Source organism: Marmota monax, unplaced genomic scaffold (assembly GCF_021218885.2).
Source record: "Marmota monax isolate L192 unplaced genomic scaffold, Marmota_monax_Labrador192_F-V1.1 WCK01_AAM20220418_F8-fsc00215, whole genome shotgun sequence".
In the NCBI taxonomy this organism is placed as follows: domain Eukaryota; kingdom Metazoa; phylum Chordata; class Mammalia; order Rodentia; family Sciuridae; genus Marmota; species Marmota monax.
In genome coordinates, this window is record NW_026695214.1 from 3,301,373 (window position 1) to 3,307,646 (window position 6,274).

The 6,274-nt window shown below is 53.3% G+C and overlaps 1 pseudogene; it reads left to right on the forward strand.

The window, feature by feature from the left end:
• Positions 1 to 397: 397 nt before the first annotated feature.
• On the forward strand, positions 398 to 5,820 carry LOC124084164 (cationic amino acid transporter 3-like; annotated as a pseudogene).
• Positions 5,821 to 6,274: the final 454 nt, after the last annotated feature.

Consider the following 6,274-nt stretch of genomic DNA (forward strand, 5'->3'; position numbering starts at 1 on the left):
GGTCTCATCAAGTGACACCTGCAGAACTTTGAAAAGGGTAGAGGTTCTAACATAGCCCCAAGACCCCACATATTTGAGCTGGAGGGCTTTCACCAGCTGCTCCTGGGAACTTCTTGCTCCAAGGATACCTCTTACGTCCGACTCCCCAGTGTGAAGTGAGCGGTTTTTTTTTTTTTTTTAAAGTGTTTTTTACTTGTAGCCGGACACAATACCTTTATTTTATTTATTTATTTTTATGTGGTGCTGAGGACTGAACCCAGTGTTTCATACTTGCAAGATGCGTGCTGTACCGCCAAGCCCCAGGCCCAGCCCCAGCCCCAGCCCCCATGGAGCCTTCTTGGTGCCTTTCTGTCCTGTGTTTTGCAGGGATCTTTGCATCCTCTGGGACTCTGCCAGAATGCTGTGGAAGGATGTGCACAGGTTTGGTCACAAGCTGGAACACAGGTGGCCACCGGTGCTGGTCTTGGGGTCTCCGAGTTGCTTGTGCTGCTGTATGAATATTTTGGATTTTATGGCCCTGGTGTGAGCAGCGCCCTGGGAGTGGGCGTGTATGTCCTGGCTGGGGAAGTGGCCAGAGAAACAGCTGGACCAGCCACCATCATCTGCTTCCTGGTGGCCGCCCTGCCTTCTGTCGGTACTGTGGGGCCAGGGTACCATGTCCGGTTCCACCTGTCTCTCCAGCTATGTGGGCCAGCTGCTGGCTGTCATCACTGGCTGGAACCTCGTACTCTCCTATGTCATCGGTGAGATCACAGGGCAATGAGGAAGATAACAGGAACTGAGGACTCGGAGAGTGGGTTAGGGGATCCGAGTGGCTTCGACCCTCATCCGGAGCACTGTTGTTTAATGCAGGCTGGTCGCCGGGAGAGGGAGACCCCCGATGTCAGCCCACTTACTTGTCCTGCTTTCCGTAAGTGTCAGAACTAAGAAGTAGAACTGCTGGGCACCTTGGTGTGTTATGCCAGATTCGCGGGACCCCAATAGACCTCCAGGAGCCGAATCCGATGCAAGCATACAAGAGTCTTTATTGCGGGCTGGGGATGTGGCTCAAGCCTTAGCGCGCTCGCCTGGTGGCGTGCGGCCCGGGTTCGATCCTCAGCACCACATACAAACAAAGATGTTGTGTCCACCGAAAACTAAAAAATAAAAAATATTAAAAAAATTCTCTCTCTCTCTCTTTAAAAAAACAAAATACTCGTTAAGAGTCTTTATTGCAAGCTCGAGCCTGGACTCACAGACGTTCCCATCGCAGCGGTCCCAGGGAGTGAGTCCCAGTCCTTTGTTCAGTGAGATTTTATAGGTTTTGGGGGGATACTCTATTCGTCACAACATCACACAGCAAATCATTCCATACCGTGGGAAAATCAAACAACATTGATTAGCACATTCACTGGTGGAAACAAGTTGGGTATGGGTGATTGGTTAGTACAAGAGGAGGATTCCTTTGAACTGATTGGTTTAGGGTGTACGTGCTAAACTACATGGTTTCCCAACATGTTATCAACCACCATAAACTACTTGGGGGTCATCTGGCATTCTAGGTATTTTTCCCCGTCTTATGCTGATTGGAGGTTGCTAGGGGGTTGCTATGGGTCCTCACCTAGCCTGACTGAGTCAGGGACACCTGGTGCAGCAGATCTTTACTGTTATTTACAGACAAACAACTCAGCAGGGAGGGTATGGGCCTAGGAGTGCTCTGTGGGTTTTTCCAAGGACAAGGGTCACGCCCCCTTCCTTAGGTCAGGCCTTAAGGTAGAAGCTGCTGTTATTCATTTATTTTTAAAAATGGAGTCACATTAGTTTCTCAGGTGCAGGCCTGTAATCCCAGCGACTGGGGAGGCTGAGGCAGCTTCAGCAACAGCGAGGGGTAAGCATCTCAGTGAGACCCTGTCTCTAACTAAAATACAAAATAGGACTGGGGGGTGGCTCAGTGGTTAAGCACCCACCTCTGGGTTCAATTCTCAGTAGCAACCACCACCAACTGGAACTACTGCCTGGGGCAGGGGATTCCTGTAGATGAGGGCGTAGGTGAGGGGACATGGCCGCTAAGCTGCTCCCTCACTGTCTTGCCACCTCTGCTCAGCTGTGCTGCTGGTGAGACTTGCCCAGAACGTTTATTTGGTGGGCAGTGCTGGCGGTGGGTCACTAGGTACATGCTCTGCTACTGAGCTGCACCCGCAGCTTACCTTGGCCCTCTGAAGAGAGTTTGACCCTCAACCTCCAAGCCCTCCCCATGGACTCCGCTGTTCCCTTCCTTCTTCCTCCCTCCCTTCCTTTCCCCACTGTACTGGGGACTGAACCCAGGGCCTTGACCTTCCGGGCAAGCACCCTACCACTGAACCCAGCCCCTTTCTAATCTTTTATTATTATTATTCATTCATGTACTTTTTGGCATAAGTGGAAAATAGCCCAGGGGTGCCTTGGCACTGAGCTCTATCCCCAGTCCTTTTTATTCAGAGACAGAGTCTTGCTAAGTGGCCCAGGCTGGCCTCGAAGGCGCCATCCTCCTGTCTCAGCTGGGATCACCCCTCTGTGCCCAGTAGTCTCTTCTCATTATGAATATGGTCAATGGTGCATCATGGGCGCCACATTCTGGAAGGGTCTGTTCTTCCTCCCACCACTGCAGGAGCTGCCCGCGTGGCCCGGGCCTGGAGTGCCGCCATTGCGCTCTGACTGGGAACCACATCTCCCAGGGCCTGGAGGGCAGCGTCTCTCTGCGTATGCCTAGTGTCCTGGACACGTATCCCGACTTCTTTGCTCTGGGGCTGGTGCTGCCGCTCACTGGCGAGGCAGGGTGTGGAATGAGACCGGCAAGGGCCTGGGGCCGGAAGGGCTGGAGGGAGGTGGAGATGTGGTGAGAGATCAGGCAGAGGCGGGTCTTCCCCAGCCCTGGCACCCGGAGCCCTGGGCCAGATCACTGCAGGGCAGCCCTGTGCACAGCAGGCTGAGTGGCATTCCTGGCTTCCACCACCAGGGGCCAGTAGCGCCTCTCAGTGATGACAAGCCACATGTCTCTGGGGAGGCAAGACAGTGCCAAGCTCAGAACCAGTGACTTTGTTTCTTCTCTGGTACCGAGACCAAAGCTTGTTTAAAAAAATTGTTTTGGGCTGGGGATGTAGCTCAAGCCGTAGCGCGCTCGCCTGGCATGCCAGCAGCCCGGGTTCGATCCTCAGCACCACATACAAACAAAGATGTTGTGTCCAACGAAAACTAAAAAATAAATATTAAAAAAAAATTCTCTCTCTCTCTCTCTTAAAAAAAAAAAAATAAAAATAAAATTTTGTTGTTGCTGGGAATTGAACCCAGGGCTTTGTGCATACTATGAGCTCTACCACTGAGTTAAATCCTCAGTCCCTGATTTTAAATGTTGAATTAATTCAACAATTTAAAAAATTTGAAATTAGTTTTAAAAATTTGAAAAGTTTTTTGGGGCTGGGGTTGTGGTTCAGCGGTAGAGAGCTCGTCTAGCACATGTGAGGCCTTGGGTTCGATCCTCAGAACCACATAAAAATAAATAAACAAAGTAAAGGTATTGTGTCCAACTACTTCTAAAAAAATAAACATTTAAAAAAATATTTAAAAAAATTTGAAAAGTTTTTAAAAAATGAGTTGAAATTCAATAATAAAATTAATCATTTTACCCTTTTGTTGTGCTGGTGATGGATCCCAGGGCCTCATGCATGCCAGGTAAAGGCTTTACCACTGAGCTACATCCCCAGAAAAATTAATTGTTTTAGGATACTAGGGCCTAAACCTAGGGTGCTCTATCACTGAGCTATGTCCCCATTGCTTTGCATTTTAATTTTGAGGCAGCATCTCACTAAGTTGCCCAGGCTGGCCTCAAACTTCGGAACCTCCTACCTCAGCCTCTGCAGTCACTGGGATTAAAGAGAAGTCCCACTGTGCCTGGCCATTTTTAAATGAAATATCATTGTACATGTTTATGGGGTTTAGTGTGATATATTGTTACAGTGTGATAATAAATGTAGAAAATGTGTATGATCAGATTAGGGTAACTGACATTTCCATCATCTCAGATGTTTATCATTTCTTTGTATTGTGAAGAGCCTGGTGAGGTGGCCACAGGCCTGTAACCCCAGAGACGTGGGAGGCTGAGGCAGGAGGATCACAAGTTTGAGGCCAGCCTGGGCAATTTAGGGAGGCCCTATGTCAAAAAACAAACAAGCAGGACTGGCATGTAGCTTGGTAGTAAGGCATCCCTGGGCTCAACCCCCAGTACCAGTGAATAAATGGATCTTCTTTCTTAGCAATTCTGACATACAGTTGGTGGTTGTCCACCAGTTTCCCTCCTGGGCCAGGGAAGAGCAGAAGCCATTCCTCCCACCCGACTGTGCCTTGTGGGCGACTCACCCTCCCCACCTGCCTGCTCTTACCAGGCCTTTGGGTCCCTTTTTTCTGGACTCTCCGGTTGTTCCTCCCCACAGGACCCTTGGCCCCGGGAGCTTGAGAGTCGGCCCTGGTCAGCGGGCTGTTCACAGGCGGAAACTCTGGCTGAGCTTCATCAAGGGAGAGCTGCAAACCCGCAGCGCACAGGGGACGTCTGCTCACAGGGAACGTCTGCGCACAGGGGAGGTGTGCGCACAGGGGAGGTGTGCGTACAGGGGACGTCTGCTCACAGGGAACCTCTGCGCACAGGGGAGGTCTGCGCACAGGGGAGGTGTGCGTACAGGGGAGGTGTGCGCTCAGGGAACGTCTGCGCACAGGGGAGGTCTGCGCACAGGGCAGGTTTGTGCCTTTCGGCCTGGATGGGACTCTCCCCGGAGCGGCCACCTGCTTTGTTGCATTTATTGGTTTTGACAGCATGGCCACTACAGGTGCTGTGGCCGTCCCTCCCGAGGCCGCCGCGACATAGATCGGGCTGCCCTTGGGCTTAGAGCTGGTGGAGCCCGCCTGCTTTGGGGAGTGTGCGGGGGGAGAGGGCCCTGTGCCCCTCAGTGTGTGTCCCCTGCAGGGGAGGAGGCCCGCCACCCTCAGCTCCGCTTTGTGACATGCTCTGGCGTCTCCTCCGCGCTCACTCCCAGGACGCCCTACTACCAGTAGGTCCCCGGGCTGCCGTCCTCCCCTTGGTACCAGTTCCACGCCCAGAGCCCGACCGAGGCTTTGTGCACGTGGGGTGGGCTGCTGCCCGGTAAGCCATGGCCATGGGCACCCTGTGTGCCCTTTCCTTCAGGTGGGTGCCAAGAGCTTTTCCCATCTGCTGTCGGGTTCTTAGGGTCCCCCGCCCTCAGGACTGAGACGGAGGGAGGGACCTGCCGCTCCGCACAGGTCAAGGCGGAAGCCCTCTTTCCACAGCTCCATGCCCTCAGCTGGTCCCTTTCCTACTCCAGTCTCCTGGGGTCCGTGTTCCCTGAGCCTTGGGTGACCTATGCCATGGCAGAGGATGGGCTGCTCTTCCCGAGACTCATGCCAGGTCACGCATGGCGCCCTGGCCATCATCATTCTGGAACCCTCACAGGTGAGACAGCCCGCCTTCCCTGAGGGACTTCCTGAACTTGGATGTTTCCCCAGCCAGTTTCACCTTGTCCCCCTGCCCGCCTCACCCTTCTGGTGCCCTAATTCTAGCATCCATGGCCTTCCCCTTTGGGCTCAGTGACCTTGTGGACCTCATGTCCATTGGGTCCCTGCTGGCCTACTCCCTGGTGGCCTCTCTGTCCTGGTCCTCAGGTGAGACTCCCTCAGCCCTGACAAGCTTGCTGAGCCTGGCTGCCTGATGGTGGATGTGTGGGGTGGCTGCAGTCTCGCCCACTCACCTCTCATCCAGGTGCAGCCAGAAGAGAACTCAAGTTCCGGGGAGAATGAGGAAACAGAGGTGGACATGCTTGTGGTGAACCCTGGACAGAAGCAGCTCAGGAGCCTGTGTGTCCCCTCCGCTGCCACCCGACTCTGAAATCTGGCCAGCTGGTCTCTGATGTGCCTCCTTGCTTGGTGAGCTGCAGGATCACTTCTGGGTTCTGAAGCTGAGGGTGGGGTTGGGTTTTTGGGGATGTGGACAGGGGCCTGGTTTACTCGGCTCTGGAACTGGACCCGTCCTCCCCAATGTCCCTTTCAATCCCCCTGCTTACCATCCTGTGCCTGATCCTGGCGCCTGTGGCCCCAGCGCCTGTTCTCTGTAGACTCTGATTCCGTGACAGTGGCTGTGCTGCTGCTTATTGTTGGGGTGGTACTGGCCATCTGGAGACAGCCCCAGAACAGCACCCCTCTTCACTTCAAGGTAGGAGACCTGCTGTCCCTAGGCTACCCATCTTGGAGCACA